Below are 12,714 nucleotides of genomic sequence, written 5' to 3'. Positions count from 1 at the left end.
GCGGGTCGGCCGCGGAGGGGAGGTGCGGGTCGGCGGCGGAGGGGAGGTGCGGGTCGGCGGCGGAGGGGAGGTGCGGGTCGGCGGCGGAGGGGAGGTGCGGGTCGGCGGCGGAGGGGAGGTGCGGGTCGGCGGCGGAGGGGAGGTGCGGCTCGGCCGCGGAGGGGAGGTGCGGGTCGGCGGCGGAGGGGAGGTGCGGATCGGCCGCGGAGGGGAGGTGCGGCTCGGCTTCCCCCGGCACCCTCCCCCTCGGGCGCCAGCCCCACCCCTCTGCCGGCCCGACCGACCCCGCCGTACTATCCCCTGAGGCGCGAGCCCGGGGCGGCTCCGGGCGCCCCCAGCAGACCCCTATCATGGGTAGCCAGAGCTCCAAGGCTCCCCGGGGCGACTTGACCGCCGAGGAGGCAGCAGGCGCTTCCCCCGCGAAGGCCAACGGCCAGGAGAAAGGCCACGTGAAAAGCAATGGAGACTTATCCTCCAAGGGTGAAGGGGAGTCGCACCCGTGAACGGAACAGATGAGGCAGCAGGGGCCACTGGCGATTCCATCGAGCCAGCACCCCCTAGGAGGTCCCCCAAGAAGAAGAAATTCTCTTTCAAGAAGCCTTTCAAATTGAGCGGCCTGTCCTTCAAGAGAAATCGGAAGGAGGGTGGGGGTGATTCTTCTGCCTCCTCACCCCCAGAGGAAGAGCAGGAGCAGGGGGAGATCGGTGCCTGAAGCGACGAGGGCGAGGGCACTGCCCAGGAAGGGAAGGCTGCTGCCACCCCTGAGAGCCAGGAGCCCCAGGCCAAGGGGGCAGAGGCTAGTGCGGCCTCAGAATAAGAGGCAGGGCCCCAGGCTATAGAGCCATCCACTCCCTCAGGGCCGGAGAGTGGCCCTACACCAGCCAGCGCTGAGCAGAATGAGTAGCCAGGTGGGTGATCTCTAAGCTGCAAAAACTGTGCTGTCCTTGTGAGGTCACTGCCTGGACCTGGTGCCCTGCCTGCTTTCCTGTGCCCAGAAAGGAAGGGGCTATTGCCTCCTCCCAGCCACGTTCCCTTTCCTCCTCTCCCTCCTGTGGATTCTCCCATCAGCCATCTGGTTTTCCTCTTAAGGCCAGTTGAAGATGGTCCCTTACAGCTTCCCAAGTTAGGTTAGTGATGTGAAATGCTCCTGTCCCTGGCCCTACCTCCTTCCCTGTCCCCACCCCTGCATAAGGCAGTTGTCGGTTTTCTTCCTCAATTCTTTTCCAAATAGATTTTGTTTACCCTACTCCCCAAATCTCTGAGCCAAAGTGGAGTGGTTATACTCCCAAACCTTGAATGTCCAGCCTTCCCCTGTTGTTTTTAGCCTCTTCTACTGTGCCTAGTGGCACCTGGGCTGGGGAGGACACTGCCCCGTCTAGGTTTTTATAAATGTCTTACTCAAGTTCAAACCTCCAGCTTGTGAATCAACTGCCTCTTTTTTGACTTGGTAAGCAAATATTAGGCTTTGGGGTGGGGGCAGGTCTGTAATGTGAAACAGCCTCTTGTCTGTTTTTCTCCCATTGTTGTAAATAACTTTTAATGGCCAAACCCCAGATTTGTACTTTTTTTTTTAACTGCTGAAACCATTCTCTTCCACCTGGTTTTACTGTAACATTTGGAAAAGGAATAAATGTCGTCCCTTAAAAAAAAAAAAAGGATAAAAACTAAAGTGAGAGAGAGAGAGAGAGCACACTTTACAAAGTGCTGGGAATACAGGTGTGGGCCACCATGCCCAGGCCCATTTTCACCAGCACAAAGTCTTTGCAACTTTTCTCTGCATGGTTGCCGTATTCATAATTGTGTGCAATCTTACTGTAATTTATGCTTTTCTTTTTCATTTATCTTGAGAAGCCCAAATTATATAATCAATGGAGGAAGAAATGTATAAAATATCTAGGCAATAGCCTTGGATTCTGTCAACTGACTTCCAGAAATCTGTAATGCAATTAAAGCTTTGCAAACATTAAATATTTTATTATTTTTGTTGTTTTCTTTTTTTCTTTTCCTTGAAAGAGTGTTTCTCTCTGTCAACCAGCCTAGAGTGCAGTGGCATGATTGCAGCTCCCTGCAGCCTACAATCTGGGCTCAAGCAATTCTCCCCGTTCAGCCTTCTGAGTAGCAGGGACCACAGGCATGTGCCACCATGCTCAGCTAATTTATTATTATTTTCTATTTGTAGAGATGAGGTCTCACTATGTAGCCCAGGGTGATCTCTAACTCCTGGGCTCAATTAATCCTCTCATATCAGCTATCCAAATTGCTGGGATTACAGGCATGAATCATTACATCCAGACTGAGGTTTTACTTATATCAAAATATAAAAAACAGCATTGAGGTCCATTAATGGAATCCAAGGGAATGTTATGCATATTTTAGAAACAGATTAAAAAGCAAACACTAAAATCGAAAGCAATTAAATTAAAGTAACTAAATATTACATAGATAATATGCCTAGAAAAAGAGAAGTTTAGTTTTTCCGACTTTAAGTTTTAGTATACTAATGGGATATTTTTAGAGAAGAGTATTCTATCTCCATGATAAATTCAAAATGAGGGCCAGGCGCGGTGCCTCACGCCTGTAATCCCAGCACTTTGGGAGGCTGAGACTGTTCTGAGCTATTTTTCTTTTCTCACCCCTTGCTCAGGACGCATGACTGTTAACAAGAAACAAATCTGCTGGGTGCAGTGGCTCAAGCCTGTAATACCAGCACTTTGGGAGGTCGAGGCGGGTGGATCACGAGGTCAAGAGATCGAGACCATCCTGCTCAACATGGTGAAACCCCGTGTCTACTAAAAATACAAAAAATTAGCTGGGGATGGTGATGCGTGCCTTTAATCCCAGCTACTCGGGAGGCTGAGGCAGGAGAATTGCCTGAACCCAGGAGGCGGAGGTTGCAGTGAGCCAAGGTCGCGCCATTGCACTCCAGCCTGGTAACAAGAGAGAAACTCCGTCTCAAAAAAAAAAAAAACCAAGAAACAAATCTGAATAATAAACTTGCCAAGCCACCAGATTAATGCCTGGAAGTCCCCTCCAGTAACTGGTTCTCACCTCTTTTCCCCACCCTGCCCTCAATTCCCCTTACACACACACACCCTGGATAATAAGACCAAAAAAATATTCCACCAGCCACTGAAGAAGGAGCCAAAGAAGAACCTAGAACCCCTGCATAGCCACCCTGGACCGGCCTAGAATTAACAGCCACTGTTAGCATTCAGGAGTTGTTTCTTCCAATCTTCACACTACAGTAAATAATTTTAAATAGTAACATGCTAGACTGGCTGGAAGCTGCTGCTTAGAACATCCCATATCTCCCAGGAGCTCAGTGCTGCAGTCTCACGTACACACCTACCACCCAAATGAAACAGCTGTTACCAAGAAACCAGTGTCCCTTGGCTGGGTGCAGTGGCTCATGCCTGTAATCCCAGGACTTTGGGAAGTCAAGTTGGGTGGATCATCTGAGGTCAGGCGTTCGAGACCAGACTGGCCAACATGGTTAAACCCCACCTCTACTAAAAATACAAAAATTACCCAGGCACAGTGGTGCGTGCCTGTAATCTTAGCTACTTGAGGCACTGAGGCAGGAGAATCACTTGAACCCAGGAGGTAGAGGTAGCAGTGAGCTGAGATTATGCACGGTTGCACTCTAGCCTGTGTGATGGATTGAGACTCTGTCTCAAAAAAACGAAAGAAAACAGAACAGAAACCAGAAACCAGAGTCCCAGTAATGGTGATGCATCACCATTAGTAATGTTCACTATAGGGGTGCAGTACTTAGCAGTAGAGAAAAAGTGAGCAAGTCCTTGGCTGTGTAAACCAAAAGGTATCAGAGGCAGGTCTCAATTTAGAAAGTTTATTTTGCCAAGGTTAAGGACAAGCCCGTGACACAGCCCCAGGAGGTTCTGACAACATGTGCCCAAGGTGGTCAAGGTACAGCTTGCTTTTATACGTTGTAGGAAGGCATGAGACATCAATCAATATGTGTAAGATGTATATTGGTTTGGTCTAGTGAGGCAGAGCAACTTGAGGTGGGGGCTTCCAGTCTATAAGTAGACAAGCCACAAAGGTTGGATTCTTTGGTGTCCTTGATCTGCCTTCCGCTGAATATACAACTTAGTCTGGCTCAGTGAATCTGCAATTTTTTTTTTTTTTTTGAGATGAAGTCTTACTCTGTCACCCAGGCGGAGTGCAGTGGTATGATCTCCGCTCACTGCAACTTTCGCCTCCTGGGTTCAAGCGATTCTCCTGTCTCAGTCTCTGGAGTAGCTGGGATTACAGGTGTCTGCCACCATGCCCAGCTACTTTTTATATTTTAGTAGAGCCAGGATTTCGCCATGTTGGTAAGGCTGGTCTTGAACTCTTAACCTCAGGTGATCCAACCACCTCGGCCTCCCAAAGTGTTGGAATTACAAGCATGAGCCACTGCACCCCACCTAGTATATCTGTTTAGACAGAGTAAAACAAGATATTTATTCATAGGTAACAAGTATAGCTTAATAGAAAACTCAAACACATGGGCCAGACACAGTGGTTCATGCCTGTAATCCCTGCATTTTGGGAGGCCAGGGTGAGTGGGTCATCTGAGGTCAGGAGTTCAAGACTAGCCTGGCCAACATGGAGAAACCCTGTCTCTCTAAAAAATACAAAAAATTATCTGGGCAATATGGCAGGTGCCTGTAATCACAGTTACTTGGGAGGCTGAGGCAGGAGGATCACTTGAACCCAGGAGTTAGAGGTTTCAGTGAGCCAAGATTGCGCCACTGCACTGTAGCCTGGGCAACAAGAGTGAAACTTCATCTCAAAAAAAAAAAAGAAACCTCGCCTAGCACGGTGGCTCACACCTGTAATCCCAGCACTTTGGGAAGCTGAGGTGGGTGGATCATGAGGTCAAGAGATTGAGACCATCCTGGTCAAAATGGTGAAACCCCATCTCTACTAAAATACAAAAATTAGCTGGGTGTGGTGGCATGTGCCTATATAGTCCCAGCTACTCGGGAGGCTGAGGCAGGAGAATCGCTTGAACCCTTGGCTTGAGCCGAGATTGGGTCACTGCACTCCAGCCTGATGCCTGGCAAAAGAGCGAGACTCTGTCTCAAAAAAAAACAAACAAAATACCTCAAACTCAAATATAACTAATGCTATATCTTTTAGAACAGCTCATTCTAATTATTTCATTTCTCATTTGCTATAATTCACATAAACTTTTCCCATAATTTTATAGTGGATCTTAATGTCAGAGGCATTCAAACCAGAGTGACTCTATTTTTGAATAGCAGCTGGGTAAGTTGAAGTTGAGAGCTACAGGGCTGCATTCCCCAGAGGTTAGGCATTCTTAGTCACAGGATGAGATAGGAGGTCAGCGTAAGACGCACTGCACTTAGCAATTTGTCACAATCTTCTCTGTTATCAGGATGCAGGCAGGAAAGAAGAGTCACATATTTAGGTCATGGATGCAGAAATATGTTATTTGTGGAAAGGGTCAAGGAAGGAGCTCCCCAACCGCTAGGTGTTGAGCCCAGCTATATATTACAATACCCAAAACACGTGAGACCCAGGAAAAAAGGAGAGTCACATTACCTAGGTGCTGGGTCCAATGATATGTCACAATCACACTTTTTGGCAGGTTCCAGTCAAAAGACAAGGCACAACACCCAAGTGATGAACAAAAAGCATATCATAATCCCCTTCTGAACAGAGCCTATGCAGGAAAGCCATATTACTGATGTGCTGGGTCCAATGATAGGGTCACAATCCCCCCCTTTCACAGGATTCAGGAAGAAAAGAAGAGTAACATCACTTAGGTGATTTTTAAAAAAGTATTTATCGGCTGGGCGCGGTGGCTCACGCCTATAATCCCAGCACTTTGGGAGGCCTAGGCGGGTGGATCACGAGGTCAAGAGATCGAGACCATCCTGGTCAACAAGGTGAAACCCTGTCTCTACTAAAAATATAAAAATTAGCTGGGCATGGTGGTGCGCACCTGTAGTCCCAGCTACTCAGGAGGCTGAGGCAAGAGAATTGCTTGCACTCAGAAGGCGGAGGTTGCAGTGAGCCGAGATCGTGCCATTGCACTCCAGTCTGGGTAACAACAGCAAAACTCCAACTCAAAAAAAAAAAAAGTATTTATCATAATTCCTCTATTAGCAGGGCCTATGCAGGAGAGTCACATCACCTAGGCGTTGGACCAGCCATATTTCAATATACACAATGTATGCATGGCCCAAGGAGGAGAGGAGAGTCACATCACCAAGGTGCTGGTTCCAGGGATATGTCACAGTCACCCTTTTTGGCAGGGTCCAGTCAGAAGATGAGAGTCACAACACCTAAGGGATAAAAAGATATGTCATAATATCCTTCTGAACAGAACCCATGAGTTAGGGTCACATTACCTGGTCTTGAACCCAGCCATACATCACAACACACCAGGTATGCAAAGCCCATAACAACAACAAAAAAGTCACATCTCGAGCGGAACCCAAACAGTAGAAGAGAGTCACATCACCTAGGTCCTGGGAAGAGCCCTGGCAGAAAAGTCACATTATCTAAGTGAGAGGACCAGAGATATGTCACGATGGCCCCTGTGGGTAGGACTCAGAAAGAAAAGGAAGATCACATAACCTAATAGCTGGACCCAGCTACATATACAACCCCAGTGGGCAGGGCCAAAGCATTAGAAAAGAGTCACATCACATAGGTGCTAGACCAACTGGTGACAGATAGCGGAAAGGAGAGTCTCATCATCTCGGTGATGGGCCCAGAGATACATCAAAATAACGCCTGTAGATATGGACCAGGCAGAAGAATCACATAGCCTGTGGGCTGATCCCAGGGATAAGTCACTCTCTTTTACGGGAGCATGGCCATGGCAGGAAAGAAGAGTCACATTATTTAGGCGCTGGATCTTGAGATATGTCACAATCTCTCCTACTGGCAAAACCCAAGTTAAGAGAGTCACATCACATAGATGATGGATTCACAGATGTGCCACTATTCCTGTTGGGCAAAAGGTGTTGACTCTTGGGCAAGGTTCAGGCAGAGGGATCACATCACCTTGGTTCTGAGTCCAACAATATGTCACAATGCCTGATGAAAAAAAATGCCAAGGCAAAAATGTAACATCGCCTTAGTGTTCAGCCCAGCAGTACATCACAATGTACAATGTAAGTACAACACAGGTAGAAGAGAAGAGTTGTATCAGCTCTAGGCCAGTGATAAGTAACAATCCTTTCTGTGAGCAGGAACCTGGGAGAGAGAGTCACATTACCTAGGTGATGGGTACACAGATATCATAATGCTTCCTGTAGACAGAACCCAGAAAGGAGGCTTACCTCATCTGGATGTTGTACATAGCAATATGTCACAATGGCCCATGAAGGCAGGGCACAGGTAAAAGGGTCACATAACTAGGGTGTGGGGCCCAGTGATATGTCACAAAAGTACAGTCACACCACCTAGTTGTTGGGTCCAGCGATGTCTCACAACCTGATCTGTATGCTGAACAGCAGGCAGAAGAATCAAATCACTCAGCTGCTGGGCAGAGGTGTATGTTACAATCACAGATGCAGAAAATTGCAGGGACAAAACTAACAATCCCACACGTCCCATTTCTAGGTATTAGAGTCAACACCTTTTATTATTTATTTATTTATTTATTTATTTTGAGACGGAGTTTCGCTCTTGTTACCCAGGCTGGAGTGCAATGGTGCGATCTCGGCTCACCGCAACCTCCACTTCCTGAGTTCAAACAATTCTCCTGCCTCAGCCTCCTGAGTAGCTGGGATTACAGGCACGCGCCATCATGCCCAGCTAATTTTTTTTGTATTTTTAGTAGAGATGGGATTTCACCATGTTGACCAGGATGGTGTCGATCTCTTGACCTCGTGATCCACCTGCCTCGGCCTCCCAAAGTGCTGGGATTACAGGCTTGAGCCACCGCGCCCGGCCCTATTTATTTTTGTGTGAGATGGCGTTTCGCTCTTGTTACCCAGGCTGGAGTGCAATGGCGCAATCCTGGTACACCGCAACCTCCGCCTCCTGGGTTCAGACAATACTCGTCCCTCAGCCTCCTGAGTAGCTGGGTCTACAGGCACGCACCACCACGCCCAGCTAATTTTTTTTTGTATTTTTAGTAGAGACGGGGTTTCACCATGTTGAGCAGGATGGTCTCGATCTCTTGACCTTGTGATCCACCCGCCTCGGCCTCACAAAGTGCTGGGATTACAGGTGTGAGCCACCGCGGCCGGCAACACCTTTTATATGTTGAGGCTGAGTACACAAGTCACAGTCTCAATGGTGGACTGGATACATGCGTGAGAGCCTCAATCTTTGCAGTGGACTCTGTCCCCTTAGTGGACTCAGCCTCACAGGTATGCTGAATCTTGGTCTGAGAGTCACCAGCCCACATGTGAACCAAATCCATGTGTGAGAGTCAGGTTTCCAACTTTTGGCTTCCTCCAGGTGTGAGATTTAGAACTTCAACAGTGAGCTGCGTTCATATGAAAAGACGAGTCTTTACTGTTGGCTGGTTGTATATATGAGCATCACAATGTGACCTGTTTGCTGAGCCCTGTTCTGTTACAAAACTCTCTGTACCACCTGAGGACTTTATGTAATATGCATGATAGTCACAATTTGCTAAGACCTTTGGTCTAGTATGAACTGATAATCGTACCTGTGGACCTAACCCCATGTATGAGAGTCAACATCTCTCCAATTGGCTGGGTCCAGAGAGGAGAGTCCTCACCTGCCTATGAGCTGGGTTTAGAAACGAGTCACCAGCTTAACTGTGGTCACATGATTACACATGTGGTCACAATTTTACTGTGAACTACATCCATAAGTGAAATTCATAATCTCTCCAGTGGGCTCTGTCCACCTGTGAGGGTGACAACCCTAACATTTGGTAGGTTGTGGATGTAAGCAACAGTTTCAACCGTGAGCCTGATCCTGTGACGATACTCTCTGTACTATACAAAGACTTTATACAAAATGTGAAAGAATGGTTATCCTTTACGATGTTCTTACCTAGAGAAGATCCAGGAATTTACCTGTTTCTCTAAGTTTAGCTGCAAGTGTATCTTTCCTACTGGATGATTTGTGGTATAAGTGTCATCATCATAACTGTGAGCTGGGCTAAAGTATATGACACAATCCAACCTGTGAGTAGAAAGTAAATTAAAGAATAACATCACCTGGGCGCTGGGTCAGGAATATATCACAGTTTTTCCAGGGAAGAAACCAGGCAAGAGAGTCATATCACCTGGTTGCCTGACCAGGGTTTGCTACCCTAAAATCCCCTCCTCAAAGCAAGGCACAGACCTCAAAGTCACATCATTTGTGTAGTGGGCCCAGCTGTGTCACAAGTCTCTCTGCAGGCAAGGCTTGGGTACAAGAGACACACTACCTGGTTGCTGAATGCAAACATATGTCACAATGTTCTGTGTGGTGTGGTGCAGATGGAAGAGAGTCACACCTCCAAAGTAATGGATGCACAGATACTTAATGAGACCTCCTGTGGGCAGGGCCCAGGCAAAAACCTTTCACCCATTTGGTTTGACCCGGCAATATGTCGTAATACCCAAAATACAATAGGCCCAGGTGAAAGAGAAAAGTGATATCACCTAGATGCTAGGTCCGGTGATATGTCATAATCCCCCCTTTTTACAGGATTCGGGTAGAAAAGGAAAGTCACATCACTTAGGTGATAAACAAAGAGATACGTCATAATCCCCTTGTTAGCAGGGCCCATGGAGTCAAATCACCTCGGTGCTGGACTCAGCCATATTTTAATATACACAACGTACACAGAGCCCAAGCAGTAAAGGAGAGTCACATAACCTTGTTGCTAGGTCAAATATGGCACAGGCCAGCGGTCATGGTTCAAGCTTGTAATCCCAGAATTTTGGGAGGCAGGCAGATCACTTGAGGTTAGGTGTTCGAGATCAGCCTGGCCAACATGGTGAAACCCCGTCTCTACTAAAAATGAAAAAAAAAAAAAAAAAAAAAAACCTGGGCATAGCGGTATGCTCCTGTATCCCAGCTACTTGTGAGGCCAAGGCAGGAGAATCACTTGAACCTGGGAGGCAGAGATTGCAGTGAGCCGAGATCATGCCACTGTACACCAGCCTAGGCAACAGAGTGAGACTACATCTCAAAAAAAGAAAAAAAAAAAAAAAATATATATATATGGTACAATAACCCCTGAGAAAAAGGGGCCCATGTAGGAGTCAGCTTCAGGGAAATGTCCAAATGTGCTATAAGGGTAATGCTTATGAAGAATAGAAGAGTCACATAACCTACTAACTGGGCCTAGCTGTATGTCACAATTACCCCAGTAGGTAAATGTGATGAAAGAAACATGATGTCGGTGCTAAGACAAGTGATATGTCACAATCCCCACTGTGGACAGATCTCAGAGACAAAAGGCAAGTCATATTATCTAGTTTATGGTCCCAGGGGCATATCACAATGTCCCCCATGGACAGGGATTAGGCAGAAAAATTATGTCGCCTGCATGCTGGGCCTGAGGATAAGTAACTTTCCCTTCTTTGGTCAGGGCCCAGGCAGGAGAGAAGAGTAACATCACCAGGTGCTTGGCCCAGACATGTTTCAGTGTCTCCTACAGAAAAGCTCATGTCAGCCAGGTGCGGTGGCTCACACCTGTAATCCCAGCACTTAGGGAGGCTGAGGTGGGTGGATCACCTGAGGTCAGGAGTTTGAGACCAGCCTGGCCAACATGGTGAAATCACATCTGCTAAAAATACAAAGATTAGCTGGGCATGCTTCTCCAAGAAAACACCAAATGGCAGATGACACCAATGCAACATGGGGCAGGGGCCCTGGGATGGGGAACCGCGGTGGCTTCTGCGGAGGTTTCAACAGTGGCATCCTAGGCTGGCGTCGCGGCTGTGGAGCTTTCGGAGTCAAGGCCAAGGATAAGGAGTGAATGCCTGTCACCAAGCTGAGCCGCCTGGTCAAGGACATGAAGATCAAGTCCCTGGAGGAGATCTATCTCTTCTCCCTGCCCATCAAGGAATCTGAGATCATTGACTTTTTCCTGGGGGCCTCTCACAAGGACGAGGTTTTGAAGATTATGCCGGTGCAGAAGCAGACCTGCCCCGGCCAGTGCACCAGGTTCGAGGCATTTGTTGCCACTGGGGACTACAATGGCCATGTCGGTCTGGGTGTTAAGTGCTCCAAGCAAGTGTCCACTGCCATCCGCGGGGCCATCATCCTGGCCAAGCTCTCCATTGTCCCTGTGTGCAGAGGCTACTGGGGGAACAAGATCAGCGAGCCCCACACCGTCCCTTGCAAGGTGACAGGCCGCTGTGGCTCTGTGCTGGTGTGCCTCACCCCTGTGCCCAGGGGCACTGGCATCAACTCGGCACCTGTGCCCAGGAAGCTGCTTATGATGGCTGGTACTGATGGCTGCTAAACCTTGGCCAGGGGCTGCACTGCCACCCTGGATAACTTCGCCAAGGCCACCTTTGATGCCATCTCTAAGACCTACAGCTACCTGACTCGCAACCTCTGGAAGGAGACTGTGTTCACCAAGTCTCCCTACCAGTCCTTCACTGACCACCTCGTCAAGACCTGCACCAGAGTCTCTGTGCAGAGGACCCAGGCTCCAGCTGTGGCTACAACATAGGGTTTTTTTTTGAGACGGAGTTTCACTGTTGTTACCCAGACTGGAGTGCAATGGCATGATCTCGGCTCACAGCAACCTCCACCTTTTGGGTACAAGCAATTCTCCTGCCTCAGCCTCCCGAGTAGCTGGGACTACAGGCGCGCACCACCATGCCCAGCTAATTTTTGTATTTTTAGTAGAGATGGGGGTTTCACCTTGTTGACCAGGATGGTCTCGATCTCTTGACCTCACAATCCACCCGCCTCGGCCTCCCAAAGTGCTGGGATTATAGGCATGAACCACCATGCCTGGTGCAGTGGCTCACATCTATGATCCCAGCACTTTGGGAGGCCGAGGCGGATGGATCACGAGGTCAAGAGATCAAGACCATCCTGGTCAACAAGGTGAAACGCCGTTTCTATTAAAAGGCAAAAGTTAGCTGGGCGCAATTATATGTCACAATTTTACCTGTGAATAGAGAGTGAGGAGAGTTATATCATCTGCATCATCTGGGTGCTGGGGCAGAGTATGTCAAAATCTTCCCTGAGGGGAGGGACCAGGCAGAAGAGTTATCACCTGGTTGTTCGGTGAGAGATGTTACAATTTCCTCCTGAAAGCAGAGCACAGACAGCAGAGTCCCATCACCTGGGTGCTGGGCTCAATGATATGTCACAATGCTTTCTGTGACCAAAGCCCAGGCAGAAGAAACACATCCCTTGATTTCTGGGCCAAAAGATACATCACAATCACCGCTATGAGCAAAGCCTTCGTATAAAAGGAGAGTCACAGGCCGGGCATGGTGGCTCATGCCTATAATCCCAGCACTTTGGGAGGCCGAGGTGGGTGGATCAAGGTCAAGAGATTGAGACCATCCTGGTCAACAAGGTGAAACCCCGTCTCTACTAAAAATACAAAAATTAGCTGGGCATGGTGGTGCACGCCTGTAGTCCCAGCTACTCGGGAGGCTGAGGCAGGAGAATTGCTTGAACCCAGAAGGCGGAGGTTGCGGTGAGACGAGATCGTGCCATTGCACTCCAGTCTGGGTAACAACAGCAAAACTCCTTCCCCCCCGCAAAAAAAAAGGAGAGTCG

At 48.3% G+C, this 12,714-nt stretch overlaps 2 pseudogenes; both read left to right on the top strand.

Moving 5' to 3' along the window:
- Positions 1 to 252: 252 nt before the first annotated feature.
- Positions 253 to 1,885, top strand: LOC103789872 (MARCKS-related protein pseudogene; annotated as a pseudogene).
- Positions 1,886 to 10,856: 8,971 nt separating this feature from the next.
- Positions 10,857 to 11,644, top strand: LOC144580945 (small ribosomal subunit protein uS5 pseudogene; annotated as a pseudogene).
- Positions 11,645 to 12,714: the final 1,070 nt, after the last annotated feature.

Source organism: Callithrix jacchus, chromosome 22 (assembly GCF_049354715.1).
Source record: "Callithrix jacchus isolate 240 chromosome 22, calJac240_pri, whole genome shotgun sequence".
Taxonomy (NCBI): Eukaryota; Metazoa; Chordata; class Mammalia; order Primates; family Cebidae; genus Callithrix; species Callithrix jacchus.
This window is presented reverse-complemented; position numbering and strand designations above follow the sequence as displayed.